This window comes from Macaca thibetana, chromosome 6, assembly GCF_024542745.1.
Source record: "Macaca thibetana thibetana isolate TM-01 chromosome 6, ASM2454274v1, whole genome shotgun sequence".
Classification (NCBI taxonomy): domain Eukaryota; kingdom Metazoa; phylum Chordata; class Mammalia; order Primates; family Cercopithecidae; genus Macaca; species Macaca thibetana.
Window position 1 is genome coordinate 22391003 of NC_065583.1, and position 23019 is coordinate 22414021.

The 23019-nt window shown below is 38.5% G+C and overlaps 1 long non-coding RNA gene across 1 annotated transcript; it reads left to right on the forward strand.

Annotated features, from left to right (window-relative positions):
- Positions 1-16: 16 nt before the first annotated feature.
- On the forward strand, positions 17-12129 carry LOC126957226 (uncharacterized). The gene is made up of 3 exons (XR_007726697.1): positions 17-88; positions 3977-4070; positions 11936-12129. It is a non-coding gene; the product is annotated as an uncharacterized LOC126957226 (long non-coding RNA).
- Positions 12130-23019: the final 10890 nt, after the last annotated feature.

The window sequence follows — 23019 nt, forward strand, 5'->3', positions numbered from 1 at the left end:
CGAGACTGTAACCTCTGTGCAGATAGCCCCGATCCCTGGGTGACCGCTCTCTCGTTCTGCGCGTGCGCTCGCTCTGGGCCGGGAGCGGGTGGGTGCTGCGGCGTGTGACGTCTCTAGTAGTGTCGGAACTGGGTGTGCTGCCTTCCCCAGGTGTACTGAGGTCTTCGTGAGATTCAGGGCTAGGATTCGTGTGGCTGTATCATGTTTCGAATGAAGCTTAAAAGGTGATCTTTGAGAACTGAAGACTTGAGACCCCTCCATGGGCCCAGGGACTGCGAACACTAATAATTTCAGAGACTTAGAATCTGAGGAGAATCTCCAATCTAAGGGGAAACGGAAGAGGGTCAGGAAAGAGAAGGGGCAAGCTTCAGTGACTCAGAATCCATGAAGCAAGTCTCATAGGAGAGCTGCGATCGAGGTTACCATACTGTATCGAATCGTCCCAACCTTCCCATCCATACTTCCATACCGCCTTTCCTCTGAATGCAAGGAAAGCCGGTTACACAAACGCTGACAAAAGAATGTCAGACTTGAGTGGAAATTCAGAGCAGTCCCCATCTGGTCCATATAGCGAACTCCCAATGAGCACGACGGCAATGTAACTAATTCATGTTTCCCTCTTGGCAGTGGGGGAAAGGCAGCAAAGAGCCAAGTTTTGTATCTTAACAGTTCTTTAGTTAAGAGGCACACGCTATTTTGCATTCTTCCCTACTTTTTTATAATTTTTGGCTGCACTAGTAATGCATGATTATCTGCTCATTTAAAAAAAACTTTTTTCAGTGAAAAGTATGCCCTTTTCTTCAGAAGAAGGTCTTAATTTAAAAAAAAAAAAAAAATCATAGCCCAGATCAACATTTTCAAGCATTTTCTCAAATCATTTTCTGGGAATAGCTGCATGGTTGTGGGTCTTACTTTGAAGTTAGGTGCTCATATGTGGGAGCTAAAAAGGTTGATTCCATGGAGATAGAGAGTAAAATTGTGGTTACCAGAGGCTGGGAAGGATACAGAGGGAGAGGGAGATGAAGAGAAGTTAAAAGGAGCGAAAATACGGTTAGACAGAAGGAATAAGTTGTAGTGTTCACAGCACAGTAAGGTGACTATAGTAGTCAATAATTTATTTTATATTTCAAAATAGAGGAGAAAGGTTGGAATAGTCTCAACACATGATAAATGTTGGCCGGGCACAGTGGCTCATGCCTGTAATCCCAGCACTTTGGGAGGCCAAGGCAGGCAGATCACTAGAGGTCAGGAGTTCAAGACCAGCCTGGCCAACATGGTGAAACCCCATCTCTACTAAAAATACAAAAATTAGCTAGGTGTGGTGGCATGTTCTGTAACCCTAGCTACTCGGGAGGCTGAGGCATGAGAATCGCTTGAACCTGGGAGGTAGAGGTTGCAGTGAGCCAAGATCATGCCGCTGCACTCCATCCTGGGTGAGAGAGCAAGACTTTGTTTAAAAAAAAAAAAAGAACTTTTGCCTTCTGTTGCTCCCTGGAGCCTCTCTTCTAATATGTGGAGGATAATATACTTGTCCTTCATTCAGCTATCTCTGTAGCAGCTAAAGATGCCTGGGAGGTGGAGGTAGGAGTGAGCCAAGATCATGCCACTGCACTCCATCCTGGGTGAGAGAGCAAGACTCTGTTTCAAAAAAAAAAAAAGAACTTTTGCCTTCTGTTGCTCGCTGGAGCCTCTCTTTTAATGTGTGGAGGATAATATACTTGTCCTTCATTCCGTCATCTCTGTAGCAGCTAAAGATGCCTGGGAATTCCTCCATAGATTGTCAGGTCTAAGAGTCTAAAAAATATATAGAAACAATTTCACAACATCAGATGATAAACTGTTAATATTACTAAGACCACATTTGCTTTGGAAGACAAAAGGAAATTCCTGCACCTAGGCCAGAAATCCACCTCTACTCTGCTTTTATTTCCGTCTCCCCCAGACTTTTTTCTCCCCTTTTCTCTCTTTGGCCATTTTCTTTCTCTAGCAAGTGTGTTCTCTTGCCCAGCTCAGATCTACTCCCCTCATAAAGCTTTCCCTCTCTTCCCAGTTGGAAGACAATCCCCTTTAAAAATTTGGTTCCCTCTAGAAGTTTGTCTCTCTCTCTTCTAATACCTACTCATTTGCCTTTATCTTGCCTGCAATAAGAGAGCTGAAAATATTTAGAATCTGCCCCACGTGACAGAATACAGGTTCTTAATGAAGCATGCCCAGTTACTGCCCTTCTCTATTCAGCATGTTTTCCCCAAACTACTACTTAAAAACTCCATTCTCTTCAAACCTCAGAACTTGCAACATACGCCTTTGCTCTAGGCAGATGACATTGTCCCTTATTTTGGCAATTCTTCAAACCTCTAAATCTACAAACCAAGCTATATTTTCAGTCATCCTCACTTTTACTTATTTCAGTTGAGGCAGTTCCCTTCTATTTGAAGCCAACCCTTTCACTTGGTCTCTGGCTTTTTTATTCTAAGGAAGCTTTCTGTAAATACAGGATTCCCTTCTCTTGCTCTTGTATTTTTAACCTCTTTCTACTGGCTCATTCCCATCAATAATAAACATGCCACGGTATCTTGCCATCATAGACATCACCCTTTCCTTTCACAGATGAATATTCAGAACATTGTTTACAGTTGTCTGAACTTGACAATCTATAGTTGTATACTTCTTGGAAATATTATTTCTTTAGTGATATTCTCTCCCACTATATTATAAGCATGTTAGTTTTCACACTGCTATAAAGATGCTACCTGAGACTGGGTAATTTCTAAATAAAAGAGGTTTAATTGACTCACAGTTCCACAGGGCTAGGGAGGCCTCAGGAAACTTACAATCATGGAAGAAGGTGAAGGGGAAGCAAGGCATGTCTTACATGGCAGCAGGAGAGAGAGAGAGAGAGAGAGCACGCACGCAGGGGAAACTGCCACTTTTAAACCATCAGATCTCATGAGAGCTCCTCACTATCATGAGAACAGCATGGAGGAAACCACCTCCATGATCCAATCACCTCCCACCAACTCCCTCCCTCAACACGTGGGGATTATAATTTGAGATGAGATTTGGGTGGGGACACGAAGACAAACCATATCAGTAAATTTTGTTAGGAAACAATTTATTCACCTTTCCATTCTCAGAACCTAGCATGGTATTCGCTAATATAGGTGCTCAATAAATATATGCTAAATGAATGAATAATGAATGTTAAGTAATAAGAGCTTATTATATAACAGTTGTCCTTTGGTATTGGTAGGGGATTGGTTCTAGGACCTCCAATAAATAACAAAATCTGAGGATGCTCAAGTCCCTCATATAAAATAGCATAGTATTTGCATATAACCTATACACATCCTTTCATATACTTTAAATCATCTCTCAATTACTTATAATATCTAATACAATGGAAATGCTATGTAAATAGTTGGTAGACTGTACTGCTTTTACTTCCGTTATTTTTTATTGTTGTCTTATTATCTTTGGTTTTTTTCCCTAATACTTTCGACCCAAGGTTGATTGAATCCATAGTTTTGGAACCTGTGGATCCAGAAGGCCAGCTGTACATTTTACGCTTGTAACAATACATATCAATGAATGATTACAATTTGTATAGAACTCTGGAGGTACAGGAAAGTTCTGAAATGCACACTAAAATCGTGATAGATCATAGCTCTGTAGAATGTACTCAGGAAATATTTGTTAGGTGAATTAATGAAATTATCTGTGGCATCATAGAACAGGCGATTTTCATCTTATGTTTCTATGTATATCTGAATTTTTACAATGATTTTACATTACTTTTTTAATATGAGAAGTTCACAAAGGCATTCTTTTAAAAAATATTCAAGTAATACAGATATATTCATAACTCTGCTAACTTTTTGTAGAGCCTATCATTGCTTTTCTAGACTTTGTACACACACATACACATATGTATAGTTTATGTGATTTTTTTTTTTTTTGATCTTGCTCCATTACTCAGGCTGGAGTGCAGCAGCACCATCATGGCTCACTGCAACCTTGAAGTGCCAGGCTCAGGTGATCCACGTCAGCATTTCGAGTAGCTTAAACTACAGGTACGCGCCAACACATCCAGCTAATTTTGTGTGCGTGTTGTTTTTCTCGGGCAGAATTTTGCCATGTTGCCCACACTGGTCTCAAACTCCTGAACTCAAACAATTCACCCATCTTGGCCTCTCAAAGTGCTGGGAATTACAGGCATGAGCCACCATGCCTGGTCTTTTATGAGGCTTTTTAAACTCTATTTTTAGATAGAGTTTAAAATCTACTCTATTGTAGATTCTCCTGGGAATCTACAATTATCTAAATCTACAATTATTTAAAATCTACAATTATTTAAAAATAATTATAAAGATTATATACTTACAAATGATAATTATAATTATAAATATACTTCTATTTATAATTATACTTACATTACTTTATAATTATAATCTTTAATTATTATGAACTTCTGCGAAAAGAAAAGTCATTTGTACCCTTCACTCAGTTTTTCCCAGTGAATTACATCTTACATCACTGTAGTACATCAAAACCAGAAAATTGACATTGATGCAATGAGTGTACTTATAGCTCTATGCCATTTTATCACATGCAGATTCATGTAATTACCACTATGATCAACACAAAGAACTATTCCATCACCACAAACATAGCACTTGTGTTACCTCTTTGTACTCACATCCATTCCCATTCCTCTGGCCGCTCCTAATCACTGGCCACTAATCTGTTTTCTACCTCTATAATTTTGTCATTTCCAGAATGTTATGTAAATGGAATCATATAGTATAAGTGTTTTGAGATCAGCCTCTTCTTTCATCATAAGGCCCTTGATACCCAGTCAAACTATTTTGTGTATCAATGGTTCATTTCTTTTTATGACTGAGTAGGATTCCCTGTGTGGATTTACGACAATTTGTCTAGCCATTCACTTATTGGGCATTTTAGTTGTTTCTGAGTTTTGCCTTTTAGAAATAAAGTAGACTATTTGTTTATAAGGTAATTCGTAATCTGTTGAGACTTAAGTCTTCCAAACCATATTTTGTTTTCTGTTTGTTGCTTCTATTTTTAGCTTTTCTATTTTTTCTTGTTTTCCTATTGATTTCTTGAATATTATTTTAGAATTCCATTTTGATTTGTCTGCAGTGTTTTTGAGTATATCTCTTTGTATAATTTTTTTCAGTTTATCTCTTTGTGTAAATTTTGTGGTGGTTGCTCTAGGTATTACACTATATTTGCATAACTTAAAACAATCAATTAGCGATAACGTGTTACTAGTTCAAGTGAAGTGTAAAAGGATTTATTAGAGGGATTGGCTCACACAATTGTGGAGGCTGAGAAATCCCTTGACAGGTCATCTGCAAACTGGAGGCTCTGGGATGCTGGTAGTGTGGCAGGGTGTAAGCTCCAAGGCTGCAGAACCAGGGAAGTTAGTGATGTAACTCCTAGTCTAAGGACAAAGGTCTAAGAACCCAGTTGGTTGGGGAGGGAGGGTGACTCTGGTATAAGTCCTAGAATTCAAAGGCCTGGGGAGCCTGGAGTTGTTTTCCTAGGACAAGGAAGGAAAAAGCACATCACATTCCAGTTCCAGAAGATAGAATGACACATTCACCTTTTCTCTGTTTTTGTTCTTTCTGAAACCCTAGCAGATTGGATGGTGCCTGCCCACATTGCGTTGGATCTCCCCCAGCTAGTCCACTCAGACTCACACACTAATCTTTGCTGGAAGCATCTTCACAGACACACCCAAAAATAATGCTTTTCCAGGTTTCTAGGTATTCCTTAATCAAGTCAGATTGACATCTAAAATTAACCATCACAGTAGGTCAGCTAGCAACAAAAGCTCTTAGTCTTCCTTCATTTGAGAATGTCTTGATTTCCCCTTTATTCCTGAAGCATATTTTCACTGGATATAGAATTCTGGGCTGGCTGTTCTTTTCTTTTGGCACTTGAAAAATATGCTTCTTTCTTCTAGCCTCCAATGTTTTAGATGAGAAATCCTGTGTCATTCTCATTGTTTTCTACTCTACTCATAAGCCATTGTTTCCCTTTTGCTGCTTTCAATATTTTTATTTTTTTGTCTTTAGTTTTTAAAAGTTTGACTAATGATGTGTCATGGTGGGGATTTATTCGTGTTTGTTTGGGGTTCACTCAGCTTCTTTAATCTGTAAGCTTATGTCTTTAGTCAAATTTGGGCAATTTTCAAACATGAGTTCTTTAAATACTTTTTGAGGTCTCCCCTCTTTCTCCTCTCCTTCCAGGGCTCTGATAGCGCAAATGTTAGATATTTTGGTATAGTCTACAGGTCCCTGAACCTCAGTTCATTTTATTTCCGTCCATTTTTTCTCCATTGTTCAGATTAGATAACTTCTCTTGTTCTATCTTCAGGTTCATTGATTCTTTCTTCTGTCCCCTCCATTCTTCCATCCACTGATTTTTTTGGGATATTGTATTTTTCAGTTCTAAAATCTCCATCTATTTTTTCTTTATACCTTCTATTCCTTTGCTAAGCCTTTGTATTCATTTTGAGCATACTCTTAGTTGTTCGTTGAAGCATTTTATGATGACTGCTTTAAAACCCTTATCACGTAGGCTAGGAAACATCATTCCAACATCTGTATTATCTTGGTGCTGAATCTTATTAAATGTTCTGTTTCAGCAGGCCTCCTCTGACACTGAATTGTTAGGAGAAGGGAGATGCCACCTTCAACCTCTCTGACTGGGGAGAAAGTCAAAGCTTTCCATCAGGCCTCCTTGGCAACCTAGGTTGGTGGGGAAGGCATCTCATTACTGCTGGGCAGGGTTGGGAGTTCAGGCTCCCCACTAGGCCTCCACTGATAGCACCCTGGTTGGGAGGGAGAGGGATGCCTCATTACTGCCCTATGTAACTGAACCTAGGTTTGGCTGCTCACTGCTTGAAAGCCAGACATGAAAAATGATGGTTGGTGGAAGGAAAAGCAGATTTATTCAGATAGCCAGCTAACTGAAAAGATGGTGGACCATCATTCTAAAGTACCATCTTAAGTCAGTACAAATTTTAGGCTCTTTTTATGTTAAGGGTAAGGGGACGAGGAGGGAGTTGAGATCAAGAGATGACCAATAACCACAGAAATCTGGGCACCAGTGAGGGTCCAAAGTGGTTGGGAACTTCCTTGTCTTTGTCACATGACAAATGTTCCTATAAATCTTTAACAAAATATAGTTAGCTGCTTACATACTTCTCCTTTAATCCTAGAGTTAGTTTTTAAAACTACGTGATTGCTGTTTTTGCATATTATCTCAGTGTTCTAAAATTATCCTAGCCTACATGCAGGAATGAGTAAAGGTCCCTTTAAAAAATTGATTAGTTATGTTAGTTCTTTTGCTGTTTCACTGTTACATCCTCATGTGGCCTCCAGTGACACTTCGGAGGATGTGTGGGGGACTCATTACCACCGGAAGATGGTGAAAGTTTGGCTTCCACTCAGCCTTCTCTGAAACCAGCCTGGTGGGGATTTAGGAGACCCTATAGTCCATCAAGGGTGAAAGTCTAGGCTTCCCATTCAGCTACTACTCATTGGTGGGGGTGGGACCACTCCTTTTTTCTGTGATATTTGGTTGGAGTATGGCAGTGTGTCAGGGGTCTCCAAGAACACTCCCAGGTTCAGCGTTTCACTAGGACTCATAGGACTCAGCATATAGTTGCAGTCACAAATAAAATGAGCAAAAGGAATAGCCTCATGGAATGAAGTCTGGAGGAAACCAGGCACAAGATTCTAAGGATTCTCTCCCAGGGAAATTATACAGAGCACACTTAATTTTGTTAACAGGGAACTGTGACAACAGGCATGAATCGTGTCTACAAAGAAAGATTATTAGAGACTCAGTGCCCTAGGTTTTGGGGACACTTGATTATTGTATTAGTCCATTTCACTGCTGCTGCTATAAAGAACCGCCCAAGACTGGGTAGTTTATAAAGGAAAGAGATGTAATTGACTCACAGTTCCACATGTCTGGGTTGGCCTCTGGAAACTTAACAATCATGGCAGAAGGTGAAGGGGAAGCAAGGACTTTCTTCACATGGCAGCAAGAGAGTATGTGCAAGCAGGGGAAATTCAGACACTTAGAAAATCATCAGATCTCGTGAGAACTCACTCACTATCACGAGAAGAGCATGGGGGAAACCACCCCTATGATCCAATCACCTCCTATCAGGACCCTCCCTCGACATGTAGGAATTATGGGAATTACAATTCAAGATGAGATTTGGAGGGGGACACAGACAACTGTGTCAATCATGTAGATACCCACTGTCTTGCACCTATCAAAATTGCAGACTCTCAGAAGGAAAGCAGCTGTGCAGCAGAAGCTACGTTGTTTGCCAACAGTCTAGGCTTAGTGAGCCATTCTTATCATTTGAGGAAAGTTTCATATCTGTGTAGGAACAGTAGGATGTTCCCAGATGCCAGCCAAAGACCAATCTTGCAAGCAAGAATTTCTAAGGATAGCAGGCTCAGGCCTCCCATGGTAACTTTTCTGCACAGGTGGTTATTAACTAAATGTTTTCTGTCTTACTAGGCTATTCCTTTCCTGGTCCTTTGTCTAGAGAGAGCAGGCTCGGGATAGGGATGGGGGGGCGTTATATGAACCCCCTGGCATTTCTAGGTTGCCTGTATTGCCAGTACCCAGTCTGGGATATATGAAGCAAAAAGAAATCCCAAGGAATTTGCTAGCATGTCTTTTAAGGTAAATAGCCAATCTGCCTTATTTCTACCTTTCAGAGTCCCCTTATATTTACTTTACATATACTGTCCAGGGTTTTTAGCTATACTTAGCAAAAGAATATGGAGATGTACAACTGGAACTGTCTTGGAACTGGAAGTCTCTGTATTACTTTTACAATAAGAAAAAAAAGGCAATTTTTTGTTTTCATCTTGAAAACAAAACATATTTATATATGATATAGCAAACAAAACAAAATAAATATACATGATATAGCAAGCATAACCTAAATATAGGGTTGAAAAGTTACCAACAGGAGTGGAACACATTGTCATGATTTGATTCCACTTTTTCTGACAGTAAAATGCATTTTCTCTCATTTATAAAAATAGCATGTACTCGGCTGGGTGTGGTGGCTCACGCCTGTAATCCCAGCACTTTGGGAATCAGAGGCGGGTGGATCACCTGAGGTCAGGAATTTGAGACCAGCCTGGCCAACATGGTGAACCCCGTCTCTACTAAAAATACAAAAAATTAGCTGGGCATGGTGGCAGGCACCTGTAATCCCAGTTCCTCAGGAGGCTGAGGCAGGAGAATAGCTTGAACCCAGGAGGGAGAGGTTGCAGTGAGTCAAGATTGCACCATTGCACTACAACCTGGGCAACAAGAGTGAAACTCCATCTCAATAATAATAATAATATGTACTCATTATAAAAAACTGATCCTACTTTTCTTTGACACAGATTAATATATTAGTTTTCTTTAGTAAACAAAATGAAAATTTCAAAGTTAGTAAAGATTGCAGGGTGGCAGAGTACCTACATTCATTTCATTTCATTATCATTTATAGAGAAGAATATAGAGTAGAAATTTTCCCACAGTCAAAGGGTGGAACAGACCTTCCATGATGTCCCATGCACAGTTTTAATAGGAACAATAAAATGTGTGCTTCTCTTTTATATCCAAAATCACGTGCATTAGAGATAGTATCTTCTTACTTATGGAATAATAATTACAATGTCCCAACCAACAAATTCTAGACTAATGAAACTATTTCTGAGATGAACATTTTAGCATAATATATTGCTGCCTAATCAACATTCACTTTGAAATCTTAAAAAAGAACATCAAATTGTTATGTTGTAGTATTTAACATTATGAGGGTAATTTCATTTATTTGTTTTTTTACATCCACAGTGACTCATAAGTGAACAAATTAGTATCTCCCATGCTTCAATAAATATTAATGAAATGTCTAGACAGTTACAATCTAAACATTTACAACACAACAAGGCAAGCTTTGATTACCAATAAGATATCTATAATGAATAGGCTACCTTGTTTTATTCATTATGCTTCCAATCTTCAGGAGATATTTCTTTAGCAATGTGTTTATTTCCAAAGAGCATTAGGGTTCTAGAAGCAGCTTTGCCTAAAATTACCCTCCTGACCTTGAGGCAATCAATTTCCCCTGACCTCAATTCCAAATTTGTAAAAATGAGTTTATTGAATAGCCAAAAGACAAAAAGATAAATATGTTCTGTATTTCATAGCCTCTATGGTTTAATAGTTCTCAAACAGCCTATGGGCCTGGGCTAGATTTTGACAGTTTCCATCAATCTTCCATTTGCAAAATGAGAAACATAAGAATCATGTAGTCCATAAAACCAAATGGAAAATTCATGTTCTTCCTCTTTATTGATAGCTATTATTACTTCCTTGATATTTGCATTTATCTCTCCTGGAATTTTCAGAGCTTTATCATTCATACTTAAATACATTTTATAGAATCTAATTTACATTTAGTGTGTAGAATTTTATTGAAAACATCGAAGTAGTAAATTTTTTCTTGATGCTGTATAAATATTACCTCAAGTGACTTGTTTTGAAATATTATTTATGGTTTTAAATAACAGAAACTTAAACATGCTAGCTTGAGCCTAAAGGGGGTTGTGGAGAGGAAGCAGGAGAGCAGTATTAGAAAGGGCACAGTACCAGACACAGTTATGCCTGTTGTTGAACTAGGAGCCAAGGCGAATTCAAGATCCTCAACAATAAATTCTAGATCCACAGACCTTCTCTCAAGAACACTGCCATTTATATGACTCTGACTCCCAGTTTCTGTAGTGCTCAGCTCCAAATTCCAAACTCCCGAGATGGAATCTTATTGGCCTCATTTGGGCCACATGTTCTTCTCTGAACCAATCAGTTCTGCCTAAGGGATCAGGTTCTGCCTGAGCTTGCCCCTGTGTACTGGGGAGGGTTCTCAGGGATGAGACCCTCTCTGTAGGCCTATTAGCCACTCCTGAAGTGATTTTGTACTGACAGTTAACAGTGTTAATTATTTTCCTAACAAGTCTCAATATTATTCTTTTCCTTCTCTTAATATGCTAGTTAATTTATTATTCATTCACCCACTCTATTTTTTAATGATAGTCACATTTTATCCATAAGAAAATCACTCATTTTCTTCCTTTCCATTCATATCTTAGCTCTTTGGATTTACATTAATTTTAAATTCTACCACCTGGAAACGTATTTTCTGCTGTCACTGCTACTGGCAAATGTAAAAAGTACTAAATAGTTCCAAATTAGTTCACGACTCTCCAATCGAAATGCTCTGTATTTTAAATCAACAGTGATTTCTACATTAATTTTTTTCTTAAAATTACTCTTTCTGAGGTTGGGTGTGGTGGCTAACTCCTGGAATTCCAGCACTTTGGGAGGCTAAGACAGGAGGATCACTTCAGGCCAGGAGTTCGAGACCAGCCTGGCCAACAAAGTGAGACCCTGTCTCTATTAAAAATAGAAAAACTTAGTCAGGAGTGATGGCGCATGCCTATAGTCCCAGCTACTCAGGAGACTGAGATGTGAGAATCACTTGAGCCCAGGAGTTCAAGGCTGCAGTGAGCCATGAGCATGCCACTGCACTCCAGCCTGGGTGACAGAATGGGAACCTGACTCTAAGAAAAAATTAATCTTTCTGAATCTGATTATATTTTAATGCCAATTTTGATGTAACTCACAACTATTATTATTATTATTACTTTGAGACAGAGTCTCACTCTGTTGCCAGGCTGTAGTGTAGTGGCGTGATCTTGGCTCACTGCAACCTTCGCCTCCTAGGTTCAAGCGATTCTCCTGCCTCAGCTTCCCGAGTAGCTGGGACTACAGGTGTGTGCCACCATGCTCAGCTAATTTTTTTGTATTTTTATTACAGATGGGGTTTCATCATGTTGGCCAGGCTGGTCTCGATCTCCTGACCTCGTGATCCACCCACCTTGGCCTTCCCAAAGTGCTGGGATTACAGGCGTGAGCCACTGCGCACAGCTGTATTATTATTATTTTAAACATGGTGAATCTAACCTATAACTTTTTTATCCTCATGACTTTCCCATAATAATATTCCCAATTAACATTTTAATAATAAAAGCTATTATTAATGCATGTAAATATAATAGATGTGATATTTTATTTAATTCTCACAACCTTACGGGTATCAAAACTTTTTGTCTCAAAAGAAAAAATGGGCAAACTATTGATTCTGTGTTTTACTTACGGTTTGAGAAAATCACTGGCAGCAATCTGTTTAAAATCAGATTTTGTTGCTTGGTGCTCTGCCTCTGATGTTGGCTTAATTCAGTTTCTGCATCCTCAACAAGGCTGGGGGATGAAAGCCTAAGACTCCAGTTAACAGCCACAGATGTATCACTGTCCTTGCTTTGTAGATGTATTTATTTTTATTTTCAGTCAATGGTCAGCATACCTGACATCTGGCACTATTTCCTCCAGATTTCCTCTGTAACAACTGACATAGGAATGATGCTTTTATGACTCTGGAAAATGTAACTCTAAACATTAACTAGTTGCCTGCTTGTTTTGTATTGTTTTTGTTTGTGTGTGTTTTAATAAACTCTAGTGATCCTTCCATTTTTCAACTATATCCCACTTCCAGTTCTGTTCTGTCTCTGAACAGGCTCACTTTTTGATCATTTTGCTGGTAGCCTTACTATTATTACTAAACACTGGCACATGCCAACATCAGTATGTCTAAGAAATGCTCTTAACCCTTTAAAGCAGGGGTCCCCAACCCCTGGGCCACAGAAGGGAAGCAGGCCGCACAGCAGGAGGTGAGCGTGGCGCATGAGCATTACCGACTGAGCTCTGCCCCATCAGATCAGTGGTGGCATTAGATTCTCATAGGAGCGGGAACAGGAACCCTATTGTGAACTGCGCATGCGAGGGATTTAGGCTGGGCACTCCTTATGAGAACCTGAGATGGGACAGTTTCATCCTGAAACCATTCCACCACCCCCACCCCCATTCCAAGGAAAAATTGTCTTCCAAGAAATGTGATCCCTGGTGCCAAAAAGGGTGGGGACCACTGCTTTAAAGTATTGTCTAAATTTAAGCCCATTGTGCACTTAAGGAAACTGAGACAAAGTGATGTTAAGTGTGTAAGGTCACACCTCAGGTTTGTGGAGGATTTAACACCCAGACAGGCTGATTCTAGAGCAACATTGTCCGATAGAAATATAATACAAGCCACATATGTGTAATTTTAAATTTTCTAATAACCACAAAAAAAGTAGGAAAAGGAGAGATTGTTTAATAATATTTGGGTGGCCGGGCGCGGTGGCTCACGCCTGTAATCCCAGCACTTTGGGAGGCCGAGGCGGGCGGATCACGAGGTCAGGAGATCCAGACCATCCTGGCTAACATGGTGAAACCCCGTCTCTACTAAAGATACAAAAAATTAGCCGGGCGTGGTGGTGGGTGCCTGTAGTCCCAGCTACTCGGAGGCTGAGGCAGGAGAATGGTATGAACCCAGGAGGCGGAGCTTGCAGTGAGCCGAGATGGTGCCACTGCACTCCAGCCTGGGTGACAAAGTGAGACTCCGTCTCAAAAACAAAAACAAAACAAAAACAAAACAAAACAAAAAAATAATATTTGGGTAATAATGATATGTCAGTACAAGTTCATCGATTGTAACAAACGTACCACTCTAATGGGGGATGTTGGTAGTAGGAGAGGCTGTTCCTGAATGGGGTAGTGGATATATGGGAAATCTCTGTGTCTTCTTTTTTTTTTTTTGGAGAGGGAGTCTCACCGTGTCACCCAGGCTGGGGTGCAGTGGTGCGATCTCAGCTCACTGTAACCTCTCCCTCCCTGGATTCAAGCAATCCTCCTGCCTCAGCCTCCCGAGTAGCTGGGATTACAGGCATGTGCTACTACCACCCGCCTAATTTTTGTATTTTTAGTAGAGAGGGAGTTTTGCCATTTTGGCCAAGCTGGTCTCGAACTCCTGGCCTCAAGTGATGTGCCCGCCTCTGCCTCCCAAAGTGCTGGGATTACAGGTGTGAGCCACTGCACCCAGCCATCTATGTACCTTTCAGTTTTGCTGTGAACCTAAAACCGCTCTAAAAAAAAAATAGTCTGTAACAAGTGCTATCTCAGTCTTTGTTTCTAGAATTCCTAAAAACATCTAGTGCTTAAGAATATTCTTTCATAATATTCTGTGAGTTTTTGTGCTTGCCTGGGGTTAACAGTTGAACAGATGATTTATCTTAACAGCTGATTCATTCTCCACTCCGTCCCACCCTCCCACAATCAGCAGTTTGCCTATATTTGCAAGTGTTTGTCCTGATGGCATATACACATAGAAATGTGATGGGGAGAATGAGAACTGAACCCTCACCATCAACATGCAGGAATTATTTTTTGTGATCTAGCGTACTCTACAGTTCCTTCAGTCATCATAGTCTTTTTCAGGTATCAAATCACACTTTGATTCTGTCTTCTAATTGTTGACTAGATTGAGTGAAGGGAGAGAGGGAGAGAAGTTTGAAGAATGATGTCGATTGGCTAACCAGTCCTTCTGAGTTTTAATATGATGTACACAAGATAAAATCAGGACATATGCTTACATTTGAAATTATCTTCCTCAGCTGAAAGAGAATTAATGAAGAACCATTTGTGGGTACAAATCAGCTCCCCCACTTGGTGTATTTCTTTGGACAAGTTACTTCACCTCTTTTTGATTCATTTCTCATATTAGTAAAATAGGCATAATGGTATTTCTCTCACAAGGTCATTGCCTAGAACGTGGTAATTGCTCAATAAATGACTTTTAGAGTCTCTATTTTACTCTTGTGATTTACAAAAGAACCCATGGGCCTCCTACTAATTGAATCAAATACATAGATTATTATGTTTCTGAAAAACAAATGACTGGCAAGGTAATTAAGTTTGCTCAAATCTAACTTAACCTAATTCTTAAAAAATTCTTGAAAAAAGGGAATAATTTCCAATAATCACATGACATTGCACTGATCCAGCAAAACCCCTCTAGGCAGTCATAGAATCTGGAGTCATTCAAAACACAGTGTTGGATACATTGTGCCCAGTACCTTCTGTTCCTTCCATTCTTTTTTCCTGGAAAAGAAAAGATTACCGTTCTTGTTGATCACCTTGATTTTTAGATCTTGCTTAACCTCCTGTCTTGTAGTACTTGTGTTCAGTTCTTACCTATGTGACTGCTCCTAATGTGCCAGTATTCAAAGGATGAGGCATCCCCTGCCTGTCTAAATGCAGAAGTAGGGTTCTGATGGGGGAAAAGAGAAAGAGAGAGATTTCACAGACTTTCTTTATACTAAATCATGTTAAATCCATTGTGTACTTTATACTCACAATGCATCTCAGTCCATGCTAGCCATATTTCGAATGCTCAGTAGCCACATGTGGCTAGTGGCTGCTGTACTGGACAGTTCTGGAATCTGTACTTTTAATGCTTTATTCTGTCTCCTGTTTATTCTTCTATGCTGTGTATTTCCTCATTATAATTTTTATAAAATTTCTTTTCATTTTCTCCAAATTTTGTATCACATTGGAATTGAAATAATCCAAAATGTGACCACAGGAAATTTGAAAAATCAAGCCATCCCCCAAAATATAGTTTTAAGCACCCACTCCAAACTTTCTGAAAACTATTTTATTCATCGTTTGTGGAGAAATATATAGTCGTTGGTCCTTTTTCATCTTTAAAACATCACTTACAATAAGTTTAATTAGTATCTCTGGGTTCAAAATGAAATTTAATTCACTCAACATTTCTTGGGCAACTGCAGGGACACAAACTGTAGTAGTTGCTAACATTAAGACAAAGAACCCCTTAAAAGAGGGCCTGTATATGTAAGAAACAGACTGTGAGTGTGAAAAAATATTGTTACCTGCTTTTTTCTATTGCCTTCCACAGTGAAATCTCAATCTTAGCTATCAGTGTGCAATACTACCTCACAGAAGACTTAAAGTAGATTATAGGCAGATTTTCCCCCTTTATTTTAAAGGTATGTTTTGCCTTAAAAAAAAAAAATTGACACAGGGTCTTGCTCTGTTACCCACAGGCTGGAGTGTGCTGGCAAAATTATAGCTCACTGCTATATCTGGGGCTCAAGCGATCCTCCTTCCTCAGCCTCCTGAGTAGATGGGATCACAGGCACACACCACTACACTCAGCTAATATTTTGGGTTTTTTGTGGAGACCGGGTCTCACTTTGTTGCCCAGGGTGGTCTTGAACTCCTGAGCTCAAGCAATCTTTCTGCCTTGGCTTCCCAAAGTGCTGGGATTACAGGTGTGGGCCACCATGCCCAGCCATGTTTGGCCTTTAATAGGTGTAAGATTTTGATCCCTAAAAGAAAACCCAGGTCCCTAAGGATCCATAGCATGATTGACAGAAGAAAAGAATGTAGTTTTCTCCTAGATTGCCTCTTTTAAGTCACCCAGGAAAGGAAGTTATTTTAAGACAGCTCTTTTTAAACTGACATTTGTTTAGATAAATATATTAATTATTTAGAGTAAATTCAGCCCCTGTTCTATACAGAAATAAACTGAATTTCAAATGTCTCCATGTATTTACTTACACAACTGCTCTTACTACAACTACAGTTTGTGTTACTGGGGACTTGTTAAACATCAGCAATTGAAATGCCATCTTCATACTATCTAGAGATTGAAGAAAATAAAATTCACTTGAAAATAAATTCCTAAATACTATCCTAAAAATGATAATTCTATTGAGCTTCCATTTGAGCAATTGCGTAATCACGTAACTACTACAGAGAAACTAAAGAAGAGAAATTGAAAAATACTTTAGAAGATAAAACTATTGCTATTTTTCTGGACTAACAGAAGAGACTTGTTAAATAGCAATGTTGAAAAGAATGTATTTTATGCAGAAATCAAATAAAATGGGGGCAATTTACTAACAAAACTTCCATTTATACCATGTGTGTTTGTAAAACACTATCCTGAGAATTATAATTCTATCATGTTTCCACTTGAGTACTTATATAATCACTTAATAGCAATAAAACTAAAAGAGAAAATATTCAAAATTATCTTAGAAGACAAAGTTTTTGCTGTGTTTATGAATTATTTTAGTGGACTTAACAAGAAAAATAGTATAATTACATACAAATAGAATAAAATGGAAACAATTTGCCTAAAAATTCACATTTAGGTAATCTACAGTTATAAAACAGTATCATAAGAATTGTAATTCTCTCTAGCTTTCATTTGAAGCATGGAATGATCACTTAATAGCAATGAAACTGACAGAAAATATCAAAATTGCTTATGAAGAGAGCAAAAATGCATTTTATGATTCTGATCTTTGGAAGTAGGCTTCTTGGGAGGCATGATCAATTGCTTCTGTTTTCAAGTTGTGTGAACAGAAGACAAAATCCAGCACTTGTGATTTTTTTGTGGTCAGTGAAGGATGTGCTGGGCCATGGCCATCCCCGAGGAAAGAATCCTTGGGGAGGTCCATGATGGCTTTCCAGAGAAGAGAGCATAACAGAAGATTTGCTTCTCAGGAACATTCCCCTGGGACACATCTGTGCCATCTGACAGGAGGATGAGGTAGAAGAACAGAGCCTGGGCAGCTGCTTTCTGTCCAGGTGAAAGGGTTGAATCTGGCGTAATTAAAGGACCAAGATCATGTGCATTGACTTTCCTATTGGTCTCCATTTCTGAAGGTGCATGTCTCTCAACATCATCAAAAGAAGGTCTTGAGCATTGAATATCATTGAAAGAAGGCAGCAAAGGAGCACCAGGAGAAACTCTCCCTGTTGTTGTGGAGGAATTTATGTGTCCTGGTGGAGTTGGCCTGATGGAGGAATCTGGTTCACATGAGGCACAGATCTTGGATCCCTGAGCCATCCCAGCCTAATGCTCCGCTGTCTTGGTATCAGGGGATCCTAGTACTTCCCATGCTTCAGCCAAATTTTCCTTTTGGAATATCAGTGACATAGAGATACTTTTTAAAAAGCTGAAACTTAAGTTCTTCCTAAATCCTTATTTCTTTGAGGTACGGATTTTATTTTCTTAAGTTATCAAAGTTTTTCTCAGCTAATAGGGCTCTCAACCAACTATCAAGAGCTTTTTTTCCCTCATGATAATTTATAAGACCAAATGGCTTTTTCTGATTTTTCTAGAAGAATTTTAATTTGGGCTGGGTGTGGTAGCTCACACCTATAGTCCTAACACTTTGGGAGGCCAAGATAGGAGGATCTCTTGAGCCCAGGAGTTTGAGACCAGCTGAGCAACACAGGGAGACCCTGTCTCCACAAAAAATAATTTAAAAAATATATTAGCTACGTATAGTGGTGCATGCTTGTGGTCGCAACTACTTGGGAGGCTGAGGTGGGAGGATCATTTGAGCCCAGGAGGTTGAGGCTGCAGTGAGCTGTGACCGTGCCACTGCACTCCAGCTCGAGCAACAGAGAGAGAGGCCCTGTCTCAAAAACAGAGAGAGAGAAAGATTTTGGCTAAGATTCTGAAGATGTCTAGCACTTCAGATGCATGACTGATTTTTTTCATCTGCTTTGGAAAGATTCTTCTCTTTCCATAGTAAATCACTTTAAATTGAATCTTGCATAATCATTTTATTTTATTGATGCAGTTTAGTAATGACTAAATTTCGGCTGAAGCTCTGAAATCTCACTTTCAAACTGGATTTTTCAGACTGCAATGAATCTAGTACATTTTTGAGACTTTTAACATTATCCGTAAGTGCATTTGTTATTTTGACTTCTTCAGTAATTTAGTGTAGATTTTATTGCTTTTTCTTTCAAGAGTTTTTGAAGATACATTTACCATAACCATATAAATCCAGCTTCTTCAGAACTTCATTTTAATAACATAGGTGTTAATCTTCATGACCTTGGATTAGGCAGAGGTTTCTTAAATATTACACCAGAGGCACAAGAAAAGAAAAAGAAAAAACTTGGACTTCATCAAAAGTAAAAACTTTTGTGCATCAAAGCACACAATCAAGAAAGTGAAAAGACAACCCACAGAATAGGAGAACATGTCTGCAAATCAGAAATCTAATAAAGGTTTAGTACCCAGAATATATAAATAACTCTTACAACAACATAAAGATAACCCAATTAAAAATGAATAAAGGAGATAAATGCACATTTATCCAAAGAAAATATAAAAATAGACAATACGCACATAAAAAGATGCTCAACATCATCAATTGTTAGGGAAATGCAAATCCAACCATAGTGAGATACCACCTCACATCCTCTATGATGGCTGTAACAATAATTTTGTTTTTAATGTGAAATAAGTATTGGCAAGGAGACCTCAAACTTGAACCCTCAAAACTTGCTGGTGGGAATGTAAAATAGTATAGTCACTGTAAAAAACAAAAATAAAACAAAAAAATATTCCCTAAAAATATTACAGAGTTACTACAATATATGACCCAGAAATTACCCACCTGGGAATATATCTAAGAGAATTGAACCATATTTCAAATAAAATATTATACATGAGTGTTCATAGTAGGCATAGTTTATAATAGGCAAAAAATGGAAACAAGATACATGTCCATGAGTGGATGAATGGGATGAACAAAATGTGGTAGACCCACACATTGGAATGTCATTCAGCCATAAAATGGAATGAAGTGCTGATACTTGCTACAATATGGATGAAACTTGGAAACACTTTGCTAAGTTAAAGAACCCACTGGAAAGGCCACATAATGTTTCAATTTATATAAAATATCTAGAATAAGCAAATCTATAGAGGCAAAACAGATTAGTGGTTATCAGGTGGAAGTGGGGGCAGGAATTGGGAGTGACTGCTTAATGTGTATGGAGTTTCTTTTTGGGGTGAAAAAATCTTCTGAAGTTAGATAATAGTGATGGTTGCATAACATTGTGAATGTACTAAAAGCCACTGGTTTGTATACTTCAAAGTGTTTTTAAATGAATTTTATCTCAATAAAAAACTTTATTTTATTAATCTTCAACACAATCTCCATTGTCTGAGGCATTAATTATTAATATCTCCAATTCCCAGATCTCATTCTCCTATATAAGAACAGCAGCTCAGTCTCTCATCTTCTGCAAGCTTTTTTCAGTTTATTGACTTTACTCACTCTTTCTTTTTATCTTAGCTTCTTGTGAAAGCAAATTTATGCTTTTATGAAAATATGCTTTCATCCAGGCCATCTTTTATTGCCACCTTAAGTTTTTTTTTTTTTTTTTCATTTATTTGATATATTTTAAAGGATGTTTTCGTTGCAGCTACCTGAACTTGGATGTCCGATGCATTTTCTAAAGACCAGGTCTCTCGTAAATCTCTTTTAACCCAGAGTAAAGAATTGGGTATTTCCAGATTTTTTGCTTGTGGCCACCAGTTTTTGTATATATTATAATTGTTCTCAAGTCTGGCTTCCATTAAAGCAGATTGAAATCTTTCAAATTCTGTTCGAATGAAGCTAAGCCTGAAAAAAAAAATTGACGTGTTTCCTCCAGGAAGGTAGAAACTCCAATGGTCAGTCCTTTAAGTTTACTTGCATAAAGTTCCATTTTAAAAATTAAAAATCTGACTATGATTGAAAATACCTTTATATCCCATAGCAATTGGTGGGGATCTGTGCTAAGGTTTGAGAAGCACTGCTCTAAACTGTTTCTCATGCTTCAGGTATCAGCTGACGTGCCCTTTCCTCAGGAAGGCTTTTGTAAGCCCAGAGTCTGAGTCAGGCCCTTAATTATAAACTTCAGATAAGCTCCATCCTTTCCTTCAAATATTTATCATAGTTTATCATCACATGCTCACCTCCACCCAGAGGTAGCTATTATCCTAAATTTTGTGTTAAGCCTATGTTTTCCTTAGACCTTACCACACATGTAGGTAGCTCGAAACAAACTATTATTTGATTTTGTCTGTGTTTTGAACTACATCTATTAAGTCACATCATATGTGACTTTCTGTGACTTACTACTTGGCTTTCACTCTGTGTTGTAAAATTCATCCATTTATTATGTGTAGTTGTAGTGTATTCATTTTCACTGCTGTATAAAATTCCATGATATGGATAGATGACAATTTTGTAATCCATTTTAATGTCAATAGAAATTTCAATTGTGTCAATGCTGCTTGCTATTAGGAACGATTATGGGCTGTTGTGCAATGGAGTTTCTTATATAGGTGTCTCTTGCTTCTCATGTATAAAGAATTTTTTTTTTTTTTAGTTTAACCTTAGGGGGAGAATTGCTTGGCATGTGATACATGCTTACTTGACTTTACTGGGTGATGCCAAATTGGTTTTCAAAGTTGTTGTAGAAAATCACACCCCCACCAGGAGTGTGTGAGATTACACTGCTCTACATTCTTGTCAAAACTTGGTATTGCCTTATTTTTATGTTTATGCTAGTCTGGTGGATTTAAACGGTTTCTCATTGTGGTTTTAATTTGATTACTAATGAGATTGAATCTTGTTTTCTATGTTTCTAGGCATTTGGATTTCCTCTCCAGTGAAGAGCCTTTTTCTCATTTTCTACTGAGTCATTTGTCTTTTTCCTTATTGATTTGTAGGAATTATTCATAGACTCTAGATACTAATTTTTGTGCATTATATATATTATATGACTGTCTTCTCCCAGTTATGGCTTCTCTTTTCATTCTTTTTATCATGTCTTTTATTGAAAAAAAGTTGTTAATTCTTATGATTTATTACCTTTTGCTTTATGGGTGGTTCTTCTTGTACCTTGTATAAGAAAATCTTTCCTAATCTAAGGTCATAAAGATATTCCAGCTGGGCATGGTGGCTCACACCTGTAATCCCAACAATTTGGGAGGCTGAGGCAGGCAGATCACCTGAGGTCAGGAGTTCGAGACCAGCCTGGCCAACATGGTGAAACCCCGTCTCTACTAAAAACATAAAAAAATAGTTCACGTTATGGCAGGTGCCTGTAATCGCAGCTACTTGGGAGGCTGAGGCAGGAGAATCACTTGAACCCATGAGGCAGAGGTTGCAGTGAGCCGAGATCGCGCTATTGCACTGCAGCCTGGGCAACAAGAGTGCAACTGCATCTCAAAAGTTAAAAAAAAAAAAAGCTTCCATATTTTCTCTTAAAAGTCTTAAGGTTTACATTTGGAACTTCAGTGTTTGATCCACATGAAATTGAATTTTGAATATGGTGTGAGGCAGGAATTCATTGTCATATGAGTCTTTTCTGGTGTAAAGCAAGCCTGAGGGTAAGCAATTCAACCATTCTACTCTGTGGTATATTTTCTAGAAAGACACTCTTGGGCAGATGAAGCAGGGGAAATGTATGAACAAGTTCATGGAAACAGTACTCATAATAGCAAAACACTGGAAATGTCCCCAAATGTCCATGAATAATACAGTGGACAAATATTGGGTTGGTGCAAAAGTAATTATGGTATTTACCATTACTTTCAATAATAATAATAATAAACTGGTATATGTGCCTACAATGCAATAGCATACAGCACTAAAAATGAAAGATCTATAGCCACACATATCAAAATAAATCCTTCCCAAACACCTAATTTTGAGTAAACAACCAGACTGTAGAAGAACTCATAAAGCAAGATTCCATGTATGTAACATTTAAAAATAGAAAAAATTGAACAACATAGAGATATGTATGTGCTTAAACTATAAAGAAAAGCAAGAGATTGGTTAATAAAAACTTAAGAGCAGTGATTGCCAGTGGCAGGGAGGGAGGTTCCTGAAGTCAGGAATGGACACACAGGGTGCTTCAGAGCTAGGAGATGGGACATGTCTCCTCTTTCTTTCTAATTCCAACTATTCCATAGTATCACTCCCAGTGCTGACTTCCTGAAGCCCAGGTCTAATTATGCCTTAGTGATCTTCTTACCCTCCAATCATCCTGTAAGTATTGGAGTTCCTAGAATTCTTTCCTTGGCTCTCCTTTTATCTCATGTTACAGGGTGATCTTAGTGGGTGATTT